The 14,325-nt window shown below is 48.4% G+C and overlaps 1 long non-coding RNA gene across 2 annotated transcripts in view; it reads right to left on the bottom strand.

The window, feature by feature from the left end:
- Positions 1-14,325, bottom strand: part of LOC116147116 (uncharacterized) — a 71,613-nt gene that overhangs the window by 35,627 nt on the left and 21,661 nt on the right. Inside the window, exon 1 of one of the 2 annotated variants that reach the window (XR_010377062.1) lies at positions 8,265-8,749. The exons of the other annotated variant lie outside the window; for it this stretch is intronic. This is a non-coding gene — a long non-coding RNA (uncharacterized LOC116147116). Of the gene's footprint in view, positions 1-8,264; positions 8,750-14,325 lie in introns of those variants that run through there. 2 annotated transcript variants of the gene reach the window in all.

The raw sequence follows: 14,325 nt of genomic DNA, 5'->3' as shown, positions 1-14,325 counted from the left end.
TTTTAATTTATTCAGCAAATAATTTTTGACTGCCTACTATGTGCCCAGGACTAGTCTAGGCACTTGGAATCGATCTATAAACAAAACAAAACTCCTGTCCTCACGGAGCCTGGAGTCTAGCTCAGGCGGGATGTGGAGATGACAACTCACACAACAGAGCAGCAGAGGAGGTGGCATGTGAGGAAAGAGGAACCATGGAAAAAAGAAAAAAGGGCAAGGCCAAGAGAGTTGAGACTATGGGATGAGGGTGATATTGTATTAAATACCAGAGCAGGCCACACTGAGAACTGAGGTTAGAACTAGGACTAGGAGGTGAGAAGGCCCAGGCGGACAGAATAAACATCACCAAGGCCAGCACGCACCTCGCATGTTCCAGGGCGGGGGCAGGGCTGGGGCTGTGGGGAGGGGGCAGTGCAGATCCTGTAGGGCTTTGGAGGACGTTGTAAGGACTGTGGTTTTTACCCGGAGTGAAATGGGGAGGGCACTGTAGAAGGACGACACAATCTAACTTGGGTTTTCAAAGGCTCACTTGACTATCCGGTGAGAATAGTCGAAACGGGTCAGAGGTGAAAGGAGGGAAGCCACTGAGAAGGGCTGTGTAGGAGGAGAGGACAGTGGCTCAGGGCAGGGAAGCAGCAGTGGAGGCAGGAGCCATGGTGAGAAGTGGCTGGGTTCTGGATATGTTTTAAAGGCAGTGTCAAGCCAGATCTGTTGACAGAATGCATGTGTCATGAGAGTCAGAATAACTCCAAGTTTTTTGACCCAAACAGCTGGAAGGATTAAGTTTTCACTAACTGAATGGGGGAGGCTGCAGAAAGAACCAGTTTGGGGGGTAGGAGGACCAAGAGCTCAGGTTTTACACATGTTGGTTTTAAGATATCAGAGTGCCAAGTGAAGATGTCAAATCAGCAGAAGATTGTAAGAGTCCAGAGTTGGAGGAAAGAAGTCTAGCGGGAGACAGAAATGTGGGAATCATGGGTCACACAGGCGGTACAGGAAGCCATGAAACCCAGGTACTCAAACATTAAGATAACCTGGCATTAACCATAGAAGTTATCCTTGCTCGTGTCCCCAGGCCTAGAATCAACACTAATTGAGAGAAACCTGATCCCCTGAGGGCCTGCCTACTAGGTGTGGATATCAGTCCTGTTTCCCAACCACTCGAGTTTTTAAAGGGAACTTACAAATGAATTTGTGCAAGACACTGACTCCAGTGGGTGGGTCCAGAGCTGGAGTGGGAGAATGGGATGGTGCACGCTACTCCCTATGGCAGAATGTGTGTGTGTGTGTGTGTGTGTGTGTGTGTGTGTGTACGCATGTGTGTGTGCACAGGGGGATGACTTACACCTGGCTTAAGAAAAAGAGCTAGTAAGTCTAGAAGCTGAAAGATGAAAGAACATCCAGATCTGGTAGAGGGAACAAGGGAAGCACTGTACTGTAAAACGCATCCCCATAATTCCATTTCTCACCATCCTTTCATCAGGAACACAACTGGAAAGGGGGTAATTATGTAGATACATGCAACATACACAAGCTTTCTGACCATGTAACACTGAACATCTACAAATGTAGCAATTAATGATATTTATATCTGCTTCAAGTTTAATAACTTAAGCTCACAACAGAGGGAAAATAAAATATTGAGGACTGGTAGAAGTATCCTAGAAGGCCTTTCAATGCTCAGAATGGAAGCAAAAGCAGCTCTGCCCTACAAAGAATGTCATTAAGAGTCAAGAATGTTTATATTTGCTTAAGAAATTGAGAGTTACAACTTCCTGCTTTAAAGAATTAACTTTAAGACAGATACCGTACAATAAGCAACGTCTATACTGATGCTTACTTAAAGCTATTTTTAGTTCCTATTTTTCTGATGTAATCCAGAAACTCTGCAAAGAAAAACTTCTATTCAAAGGCTTAAACGAATAAAGAAGAAATAACACTGCATTCTTTTAAGTGTTCTCTGTACTGAGTCACTTGCAAATGCAGCACCCTGCCACAGGTCTGCATTTTTAATAAAGCCCTTTGTACAATATTTCAATTGTTATGTGACTTTGTGTCAGTCTCTCACTCAGAAGCAGAATGGAGTACCAGAAAATGACACATCATGTCTAAAACTACAGATGTGGAAGATGAACGTACACCAGGAAACAGCCAAGTGGGAGGGTAAGGTTTACCTTTTAAGTTACTTTAAGTGAAGTTACACATTCTCCCTGCTTCTCCTGTGAAGAGTTAGTCTTGTGCAAAAAAGCTCTCATTCTGAAAACTGTCTTCTTTAAAATATTTGGAGATTCTTTTTTAATATTTTTATTTATTTATTATTGTATTACTTAATCATTTTTATTTTGGCAGGGCAGAGGTAAATACGTTTATTTATTTTTGGAGGAGGTACTGGGGCTAGAACCCAGGACTTTGTGTATGCTAAGCATGAGCTCTACCACTTGAACTACACCCTCCCCAGGAGAATCTTTTTTAATGTTCTTTTACTTTTAAGTCTTTCCCAACTCTATATCCCATAACCAGTATTAAAATTATCCAATAGCCTATTGTTATAGAACATACTCTACAAGAGCTGAGGTTTCCCAGGGTTTGGATCCCAGAACTCTGCTACCAGATAATCCTAAAGCCTTCCCTTCATAGCTGACTCTTCTACCAATTCCCAGCTGCGGGCAAGGTAGGCTTCTCAGACCAGGGAACTTTCTAACTCTGCCTAAGAACACTCTACTGCCAGTAATGGAACTCTCAGACAGGAAGCAAATAAAGCCCCTAATGAGGGCTGCCTCCTTCAATCAAGATGCCATCACCAAGCAGATTTAAACCTACTGCAAAACTTCTGAAGACATCTTAGAAATAACATAGTTTCTATAGATGCATACTATTTGCTCTGGGATAGTGATTTCCAATGGAGAGAACAAAGGACAACATGACTCAAGCAATTTTTTAAAACTACATATAACGATCCTTCTTCACATGAGGATTCAGTCAAGCCCGTCTTACAGGTCTAGGTATAACAGAATGACAGCACCTCTAGGAGCGGGGTGAAAGGCAGCAAGGTAGACTTTTAGTGAAAGGGGGTGATGTAATAGGCCCCATCGCCCACTTATCTCCCACCACAGGACAATCATCTCAGATCGAGAACAAACACTTTAGGAAACAGAGGTTATTTTTTTATGGTTTTCTTGTGGAAATAATGCCCTGAGTCATGTGAAGTTGTGGCTGCAAAACTGAACAGGGGACCAGACATTTTCAGATTCAGAACACAAATAATCCACCACCGGGTGGCCAAAATATCTGCTCTCCCCTTTGCCGGTTCACCCCAAAAGCTGCAGGACTCCCCTGCTTGCAATGAGTCACCCACCACTGCTCACTAATTCCTCCCAAGTTCACGTCAGCAGCTGGTGGTGTCAAAGTCACCATTTGTACTGCTCTGAAGCCCCTCCATTACTTTATATCCCTTCTATTTTCTCTGTTGTCTTCCTAGCTACACTTCCACTCAGAAGCTTGTTACCGCACTAACATTGCCTCTGTAATGAGTCCGGGATATAGGAAGTAGAGATTTAACCGTAACCAGTCCCAGAATACTTGTCATGCCACTGTAGATTCCCAACAACATACTCTGCATCCTTCATCTCTCCCAAAGAACCACTGCATTACTTAGAGGTTTTAAAATTAGAGGGCTTTATCCACTGGGAAAACTGTGGCTTGTGGTAGAGTTGTGTTTTCAATTTCTGCGACTAGTTACAGGCAAAAAGACATGTTCTGCAAATTTTCTTCAAGTGTTTGGAATTTAAACTTTAATTAGATACAGAGTCTGCAGACTAACTGTAATCTATGAACATATGGTCATATTACCAAATAAAGTTCATGTCTGCCCTACAGACATGTAAGAACTTGAATTACACCTGCAGTCTGTAGGCCTTTAGAATTGGATGTGAAGCATCCTGTGAGGTAAAAAACCTCCTATCCAGTCACAGAACACCTTACAGACAACATCACATTAATGCCACTGAATACATTAGTATAGTCCATGCATGGCTAAATTACATCTCCAATTTCTCAGAGCTGGAAAGGAGATGTCTATAAAAGCTGGAAAAGCCCAATTACCAAAACAGCTCAAAAGTTGAAGCAGACTCCTGCACCTCCCAGAGCGGAGGGTGGAGGGGGCATTGCCCACCACCCTGTCCTCCCCCAGGACGTGGCATGTGGGGAAGCAGGCAGGAGGGGGTGGCTGGGACTCGGAGGTGGAGAGGTGATGAAAGGAGAAGTGGAACTGCTCTGGTCCTAGAACAACAGAGCTGTAAAAATCTCGGCTTCAGTTCAACCCGCTCCCTCTCCCACTTTTCCTCCCACCTACGTGACAAAAAGAACACAGTCAGGCACTTTCTGCCCATGACGGTGACTACTAGCAGGGAAGGGACCAGGATAAAAGCATGTCCTATAAAAGATCAGTCTGATTTTAAAGACTATGTTATAAACAATGAACAGCAGTGTCAGAGTGGGACAATTGTGAGGCGCTCGAATAGGGAGGAGGAGGTTGAGAATCCATTTCCAGCACTTCCATGTCTTTTATCATTCCTATTTCTGACCTTTCTTTTGCCACTTTTCGTAGCACTGCCATCACTGGCAGGTAAGGGGGAAGCAAAATGACTTGGCCATGTGTCTGATGGGGCTGCATTTCCCAGCACTGGCATGAAAAGGCACTGGAAGAGGAGCAGCTGGAAGATGTGAATTGCAGTCCTGGCCTGTGCCCAACGCTAAACAGGTGACCCTGGGTTAGGCTTTTAGTCTCTCTGGGCTTTCTGCTGTGTACTTATAAAAGAAGGTTTCGTCATTCCACAAATATATCCAATATGAAATGTAACGTGAAAGTCAAACATAATAACATCTCACCTGTTTGCCTCATGGAAACGTACAAGCACTGAACACTATGTGAATGTAAAAACAGAGTTAAGAAAACTGTTGAGGTAAAGCAGTAAACTGAACATGAAGATAAAGTTTTATGGATTTTCTTGGCTTTCTATTTTAATTGCAACACTGAATTAGCAGTTATTAGCTATAATCCACACCACCACCCCTGTGAATAAATAAAGTAGGTAAGCACTGCCTGGATGCCTGCTACTGCCCAATGCTAAGCAGGGTGAAGGGTATAAAGGAGGCTGAACAAAGGAGTCTTCTCCAGTTACCAGCTAAGTGAGGAGGCACATTGGAAACCACCAGGGAATGGCACCAAGTCAGTACTCATAGCCAAGATTACAGGCTACCGATCATAAACAGTGCAGGAATACAAAGGGGAGCTAGAAGTAGTTGGGGTAAATAGGTAAGACACTATGAAGGGGATGGGGCTCCAACTAGTTCTCAGGGAAATTCTAAGCTGTTTTAACTGTGGACTGGATAGGAAAAGGTTGGAGACTTCTGGCTTTTGATATAACACAGGTTACACTAGGAGGCTAAGGCACATAATGATTGGAACACATGATGTAAGGCCAAAATGATGGAGGGCCGAGACTACCTGGCTGAGAGATCTGCTTGTGGTAAGTCTTTGACTTGACTCTACATGTTGCAGGGTCAAAATTGTAGGTGGACTGAAAGGTGGGGAGAGAATATCCAAGAGCTCAACAGAAGGAAACATTCAAGTATCAGGGATAAAAGCTCTTCATCAGAGCATCAGCAATCAGAATAGACACTTTAAACCAAAACCATACAGTTCCAGAAGCTGACAAAATGTGGAGGGTGGAGAGAGAAAGATAAATCAAAGACCATTTCAAGCCTTTGGCTATTCAGGATTGGAAGAATGATTATCCCACTGAATAAGTGGAGACGCTGCAAGAAAAAGATTATGAAACCAGCTTTAGACATGTTGAATCTGACATATGAGCTAAGAGCAGGTGTTCTCTAAGAAGCTCAAAATTCAAAACTGAAGCACAGATCTAGAGTATAGGCTTAAGATGCAGATGGACAAGACATGATAAATCTCCTAAAAGGAAACAGGCAAAACATTCTCTGACATAAATCTTAGCAACGTTCTCCTAGGGCAATCTACCCAGGCTATGGAAATGAGAGCAAAAATAAACAAATGGGATGTAATTAAACTCATAAGTTTCTGCACAGCAAAGGAAACCATAGGTAAAACAAAACAACAACCTACAAATGGGAGAAAATATTTGTAAATTATACGACTAACACAGGCTTAATTTCCCCAGAATATAGAAACAGCTCATACAACTTAATAACAAAAAGAAACAAACAATTCAATCCAAAAATGGGCAGAAGACCTAAACAAGCATTTCTCCAATGAAGACATACAAATGGCCAATAGGCACATGAAAAAATGCTCAATATCACTAATTAACAGGGAAATGGAAATCAAAACTACAGTGAGGTAGCAGCTCACATCAGTCAGAATGGCCATCACTCAGAAGTTCATGAATGATAAATGCTAGAGAGGCTGTGGAGAAAAGGGAACTCTCTTACACTGCTGCTGGGAACACAGTTTGGTGTAGTCATTATGGAAAATATGGAAATCCCTCAAAAAAATAAAAGTAGACTTATCCTATGATCCAGCAATTCCATTTCTGGGTATATAACTGGAGGGAACTCCAATGTGAAAAGATATCTGCACCCCAGTATTCATAGCACCACTGTATACAACAGCTGAGACATGGAGGCAAACTAAATGTAGCAACAGATGACTGGATAAAGAAGTTGTGGTATATTTATACACTGGAATAATACTCTACACAAAATAACACCATTTCCAGCAACATGGATGGACCTAGAGATCGTCATTCTAAGTGAAGGGAGCCAGAAACAGAAAAATACCAAATGATATTACTAATATGTGCAACCTAAAAAAAGAAAGAAAAAGACACTTTGAACTCATCTACAAAACAGAAACAGACTTGCAGATTTAGTAAACAATCTTAAGGTTACCAGGGAAATGGGGTGGTAAGGGATAAATTTGGGAGTTTGAGATTTACAAATGTTAGCCACTATATATAAAAATAGATTTTAAATAAAGTTTCTTCTGTATAGCACAGAAACCTATGTTCATTATCCAGCAATAACCTATAATGAAAAAGCCAATACAGCCACCAACTGAAGAAGCAAGAGAAGAAAGGAGAGTTAGTTATACCGGGCTAGAGCCCACTTCTAAAATCCTTGTCAGCCACTGAGGCTGCCCCGAGTACACTAAGCCCTCCTCCCAAGGACAGGCTGACATGACATGCATTCTGCGAACCTGGGGCAACAGAGGCTGTCCCCAGGACTGGCCCTGGGGGAGATGGGAGCAAGTCCACCTGCTCCACCTGGGGCAGCACCCATCCTCAACGGACTGTGCCTGCCTCCCAGGAACCCACTGACTTGAAAACAAGTGATCCCCGAACTTGCGGCAGCGGCAGGGAGATGGGCAGCGACCTGGCAAGCTGGTCGATTTGCCCCCATCTCCCCCACGGCCTGTCCTGGGCTGGGCCTCTGCTGCCCCATGCACAGTCCCCAGGTAAGCCTGCTCCCGGGAGGAGGGCGCGGTGTGGTCGAAGGCAGCGGCGGGTTATGGGTCTGCCCGTGGGAGCCGGTGGATTTGCTTCAAACGTCCCAGCGCATGGCCTGGGCTTGGTCTCTGCTGCCCCAGGTTTGTGGAACTCAGGTTACAGGTCAGCCTGCTCCTGGAAGGCGGGTGCTGGGCTGTCAGGGGATGGCAGAGGATGCGATGGCGGGATTGGGGCTGCCTTGTGACAGCGCGGGGGTTTGCGACCATTTCCCGCTGTTGCTGCCGCCATCCCCGCACACTGACCGCACCGCGCCAGCCTCCCAGGAGCAGACTGACCTGTAACCGGAGTCCCACGAACCTGGGGCTTTTGAGGCTGCCCCCAAGGTCAGGGGAAGATGGGAGCAAACCCAGGGGCTCACACGGGGCAGCCCCCACCCCATCCGAGGCCCCGCGACCGCACCGCACCCGCCTCCCGGGAGCAGGCCATGTTCTGAGGGCCAGTCGGAGATGCTCTGGAGCCGTCCGGCGCCCTCCCACCTCCTGGGGCTGTACCTGCTCCCCTAAACCCGGGTATAAGCGGCGGCAAAAACGGGGGGTTCAGGAACTACTAATGGGGGGCACCACAAACCACGACAGTGGCTGGGACCCGCCTCAGGGTCCTAACGGGATGCGCAGCCTGGACCTCACCTCCGCACCCCTCCCTGTGCGCCTCCCTAACTTCATAGCCCAGGCGTCACCCGCCGGCTCCCTGAGCAGCACGCCCCCACCAGCGCCCCCTTACCTGCCCAGCAGCAGCAGCAGAGCCGAGGGCAAGCGGCGGCCCAGACCCCAGGCCGTGTTCCTCTTCCAGGAGCTGATCCAGGAGCAACCGGCTCCCGCCAGCTTCCACGCGTTCTGGGCGGGTTCTGGCGTCTGCACGTCTGTGCGTCTGCGCGTGCGCGCCCCTCCTCCTCCCGCCTGCAGCGCAAACTGCTCGGGTGGGTCTCCTGCTTTACCGGACCTGGCCACTGGGGCCGGGAGGAGCCAGGTGGGGGCCCTTCTGCTCGTCCTGCCGGGTCTCCATCCCCAATGCCCCCATCCCGCCACCGACTGGGTCCTGGCACTGAACTAGTATCACGACCGCCCTGGGCCAGGCCACACACCCCCAGCCCCATGTACCCTGCTCAACTTCCCCTCCCTGTTTCTACCCTCCCACCCCTGGCCAGGCCCAGTCTTGAACCAGACCTTGAAGACAGGGCTCCTTCTCACACCGAGGTCCCTGCCCTTACACTCCATCATGTTAGGTCCTAATCTATGGCCCCTACACCCACAAGCTTATCCCTCATGCCTCACCTCAGGACCCCCTACATCCTAAGATTGTCCCCCTCACCTCTCAGCCAGGTCAGTTCCACTCTGAGCAGACCCTTCACCCCTCAACCTGTACCCCATCACCACAGAATCCCCTTTACTCTGAGTGCACCCCTACCCTGAGCTCACTCCCTCGCCCCTCACCCTGTGGTTGGGGCGGGGAAATCCGGGCTCCAGTAATGATGACTACTGCCACCAGCGGGGGATCCAGCCTAGTCTGCACCTTCATAGTTTATGTCTGAGGCTACAGGGCGAGGCAGACTGTGCTGGAGGCTGTTCCAAATCCCGCCCTGGCACTCTGACCCCGGCATCCTGTGCCTCAACTGACCCGACAGGTCAGGGTGATCCCCGGCTGCCTGCCACTGGCCTGTGGGCCTTGGGTGGTTGATGGTCCTGATGGTCATCTGGACCCCTAGGGTGGAGGCACTGGGCACGCAGACCTTTGGGGGTGGGGGAGTTCATAGAGTGCACTTGAGCCCAGGGGTAGACAGCAGAGGGTGGGCTGTGTGCATGGGGCTGTGTTCGTGGCCTGGGCTCAGCCCAGGTGGGTGCAGGGAACTTGTTCCTTCACACCAGGCCACAGGGAAGAGAGACAGGAGCTTTGAAAGTGTCAACGTTAGGAAGCCAATGCTGGAGAGCAAAGTAGCAGGTGCACTGGCCAGGTAACCTTGGAGCCCGCCGTGACGCTGGTCCCTTGCATCAGGGGAGACTGGCAGTTGACTCGCCAATGAGGCATCCCCTGCCGTGGTATAGTTTACATACAATTGAAGGGACTTTCACAGGTAATTTTAATCCAATAATTGTCACTTTCTCTGCGGGAGATCAGGAACAAAATCATGGTGAATCTGGCAGGGCTCCTGCCTGAACTCCAGCCTGGGACAGTGGAGGACCCACCCAGGAACCATCCTCTTAGCTCTCACCAAAAGGTACTCTAATAGAAAAGAAAAAATCTGACTCTGTAGTAGATCTGTTCCTTTTCCTTTAACCCTGTGCCCTGGTTTCTAGGCTTAGTCTTGCTAGCTCTGCACCTTTTGTAAAACAATGTTGCCTTTAGCCTGAAATAAACAGGAGAGTCTATTCTCAAAACTCTGACCTTTAAGGATATGAACACTTTTGCACTCCTATAAAGATAGCAAGTTGCAGAATAGAAAAAGTTTGTTTTGTTGCAGGTTTTACAGGAACACCATGATCTGACCCACGTGGACAGCTGCAAAGGATTCCAAGAAGAAAGAAATCCTACACCAAGAAATTTGCAACAACAAACCACAGACCCTCCCCTTTTTAGTAGAAAAGGAGCCTGAAGTCTGACTTGGGGAAGGTGGTTCTCCAAGATATTAGTCTGCCATTATCTTGGTCTGCAGCTGTCTACATGGATCAGGTCATGGTGCCTCTGTAAAACCTCTAACAAAAGTTATTTTCTATTCTGTAACTTGTTGTCTTTATATAAGGGCAAGAGTGTTAATATATTTTAAAGATCAGAGCTTTGAAAATAGGCTCTCCTGTATAGTTCAGGCTAAAGGCAACATTGTTTTACAAAAGGCACAGAGCTAGCAAGACTTAGCCTAGAAAAGAGGGCACAGGGTTAAAGCCAAAACAGATCTTATATGGAGTCAGATTTTTTCTTTTCTATTACAGTATATTCTATTTTTATGTTTAAAGTTTATAAGAATAAAGTTTAGCCTTTTCCCATTTTAAATTGTGCAATTTTAAGGAACATTAAGTGCATTCACAGTGCTGTGAGACCGACACCACTGGTTTCAGACTATTTCCTTCCTTAAAGTAAAAGCTTGTATCCAAAGCACACCCCACGTCCTCCCTCCCCCAGCCCATGACAAGCGCTCATCCCCTTTCTCTCTCTGGGTCTTTACCTATTCTGGAGGTTCCCTATCAATGAAATCATATAAATGGTGGCTTTTTTTTTTTTTTTTTTTTTGTCTACCCACATATCTTAACCAGGGACGGGTGAATTTTTTTGTTTGTTTTTACATGAATTAGCATTTTTGTATTTTGAGAGGAAAATCCAGATGGATTAAAGATGAGACTTACCAAATGAAGCCCTTTTACTAACTATGTGCATAATCTCGGGGTAAGCACTGCTGTTCTAAGTGTGAAACCAAAGCCAGAAGGAAGATGCTTAGCTCTTCCTGTGGCAAAATAAAACTAAACAAAACCAGAAAACAAAGGCCAAGAAAGACAGCTGGAAATACAAACCACAAACTGGAAAAAGCGTTCCTCATGACCAAAGGTAGGAGAAAGGTTTCACATCCCTGTGGTCCAAAAACCTCTTGAAACCCAGTGTTCTGAAAAGAAACAAAACACCCACAGGCAGTTCCAATGAGAGGCAGTGCAGGTGGCCAGTGTGTGTCAGGTGAGGACACAGGCAGGCAGACACACTGTGGAGACAGCATTGACCACCATCACACTGGCAGGTCTTTAGCCTGGTGACAACAAGCTCTGGTGGCAATGTGGAGGCAGAGGCCCCAGCAGATTGCCCGGAAGGAAGAGCAAATGGACGCTCCTCTCTGGGAGAAGAGGGTACAGAACACATAAAAGTGCCACAGGTGCATCCCTTCCCCAGTAGTGCTGATCCTTAGGGCTGATCCCACCAAAGTTCTTGCACAAATTTCAAAGATGATTTTTCTTCAGTAACATGAATTCAAAATAATCAATATGTCATCAAGGTATTTTCAGAAGTGATCTTCCCTGGGCTCTAACAATACACACACATAAATATACACATATACACATAAATATAAACACACATAGACACATAAATATATATACACATATATCCAGGAAAAGAGACAGACTGAAACACAGAGAAGCAGAGGGAGACAGAGAAACAGAGAGAGAGACAAGACAGAGAGAGAGGCACTGAGAGACAGAGACAGAGAAAATAAACACTGGAGCTGGGAATGAGTGGAACTCATACAAATTTTCACAAGTCAGTCTACACGGTCCCAATGTCCATCCACCCTCCAGGGGAGGGTGTGGGGATCACACAAGGACGTATGACCAGAAGGCAAAAAACAGGAAGCCTTTGTGGGGCAGCCCACCACAGAGGCTGAGATGGGACACTGGGCCTGTATGTCAACATGACAGAATGACCTAGGAAGTTGTATGCCAGAGCAGACGATGTCAAAGTTGTATTTAATTTCAGTCCCATGACTGGGAGCTGGGAAGCAAGCAGCAAGGAAAGTGACTTTCTCCAGACCCCAGGGCAGACCCCGGCCTGTGTGGCATGTGCTCTGCGCTCCACCAGCCCTCTGTGGGGTTCTTCCTTTGCTGAGTCTGTGCACGAGCTCCCTGTGATGCCAGCCCATGGGGGTGACAGGTGCAGTAGGTGTTTCTTGGTCTAGAGACAGGATGGCTTCTCTAGGAAGCAGGGGCCAGAATGATCCCCACTGTGCCGATGGGGGATTGGGGAGACCCTGAGAGGCACGTGGCTTGTCCAGGGTGACAGCACTGCTGAGTGGGGGGAGCCAGGTCTGAACACAGCTGCGTCCTCAGAGCTGCGGCCCTGGCTGCCTCCAGGCCTCCCCAGGGATATGGGGGGTTGGCTGAGTTGGTGTCGCTGTGTGAGGACATAGCATGGGGTGGGAAGTGAGCCATTGGCAGCCCAGAAAGTCCCTTGGGGAGCTTTGTTTAAGGAGGAAGCTTGGGTAAGTGGACCCCAGGAATTGACCTCACTTCTCTGGCAATAGAGCACAACAACTTGGAACCGAGGTCACCAGGCACTCACTCTGTAGAGAAGTCCCTACTCAGCTCACTTGGTTGGAGACAGAGGCATGTTCTGCTGCATCCCAACACCCCGAGGCTGCGGCCCCCGGAAAGCCTGCAGCGAGGGGCTGTACCAACGGTGTCAACACTGGGCCAGGTCTCACCCCAGGCGCCTCTGGCCTTTTGGCCAGAGAGACCCAAAAGTAACACAGAGAGGCCCAGGGCAGGCCCGCCCAGGCCGGGCCACCACTCAGATCCCACTCAGCCCCACGGCCCCATCCTGGCTGGTAGAGGTGGAGCAGTCAAGTTGGGGATGGGTTTCTGCCTCAAGCAAGAGCAGGTCAGAGGCCTGGGGGGCCGGTCACATCCACAGCCCAGGTCAAAGCTGGCTGGCTGGGATGTGGAGAGCCGGGGCAGGGTCCTGCTGCCCGAGGTGGAGCCCATGCTCTCTGGGTATGTCTCTTCCCTCCCGGGTGACTGTCTGAGATGAATAAGGTCCCAGTCTCATCTGGCAGCAGAGGGTCGACTGGGCAGAAGCAGGGGTGGTCCTGGCCGGGCAGGGCTCTGAGGCCGGCTGCTGGTCACTGTCATTGCAGAGCTGGACACCACAGGAGCCAGGGGACAAGGACACCCATGCCACCTCCCCAAGTGAGGGGCTGGTGTGCCACATTTCTGAGGGCCAGTGCAGGCTCCAAGTGACTCTGGATATGGAGGGGTCCCCACCACGACGGCCCAGAAATGAACCTGGCAGACTTCTGGCCTAGACACCATACAGGCCTCTCCCCAGGGACTTGCCCAAGGCTGACGGGCAGCTCAGCACACCCGGCTCTGACCTGGAGCACCGTGCCCACCTCGCAGCAAGTCAGGTAGAGGACCAGAAGCCCCCCGAAGCAGAGCCCAAAGATGAGAATGGCGCAGCTGGTGCATGTGTGTAGGTGAGGGAGGGGCAAGGGCTGGGCCACAGAGGGAGGTGTCCCCAGAGGCTACTGTTGGGACCAGAGCAAAGACTGGCCTCAGACCACCGGTTTGGAAGAATTCAGTCACAGAAGACATCCTGTGGGCACTTTCTGAGTGGGAGAAGTCTGGAAAGCTCTGGGAAGGTTTCTGTCCTTGAAGAGGCACATGGAAAAGGAGGCACGTGGGTAAGTTTTTCCTCTCTCACAGCATGAGCTCTTCCACAAGACTTAAAACTCTCTCCACTTCCAACAGTTACAGATCCAGAGCAGGCAGGGGCAGGGGAAGTTGTCAGAGACCAAAAAAAGGACGATCTGGATCCAGCAGGAGACCCCAAGCTCCCTCCTGCCGCTCCTGCAGCTCCTCCTGAACCTGCATCTGCAGCTGGACTGCTGGGCAACGGAGAACCAGTTCAGGCATCACCGCCCCCTGGGGCAGAGCCCCCTCTGCACCCAACCACACCTTCTTTTCCAAAATCCCACCACCAGTCCCCTCCGCCTCCCAAACATGACATCCCATCCGCTGGAGATGTTTTTGTTTGGTTTTTCTTTACTTTGTTTGCTTCACATTTTATTTTTCTTTTTAAAGTTTCCTGTAATAAAATATAGACTTTTCTCCTTTTAAATTGTGCAATTCAGGAGCATTAAGTGCATTCACATGATGTGCGACCATCACTACCATCTAGTTTCACACTATTTCTTTCCTTAAAGTAAAACCCTGGATCCATAGCGCACACTCCCCTTTCTCCCTCCCCCAGCCCCTGACAGCCCCAAGTCCTCTTTCTCTCTGGGTGTCTTTACCTCTCCTAGGTGTTCCCTGTC

The sequence above is a fragment of the Camelus dromedarius genome, chromosome 20, assembly GCF_036321535.1.
Source record: "Camelus dromedarius isolate mCamDro1 chromosome 20, mCamDro1.pat, whole genome shotgun sequence".
Classification (NCBI taxonomy): domain Eukaryota; kingdom Metazoa; phylum Chordata; class Mammalia; order Artiodactyla; family Camelidae; genus Camelus; species Camelus dromedarius.
The sequence above is the reverse complement of the archived record's forward strand: the minus strand, read 5'-3'. Positions and strand labels throughout refer to the sequence as shown.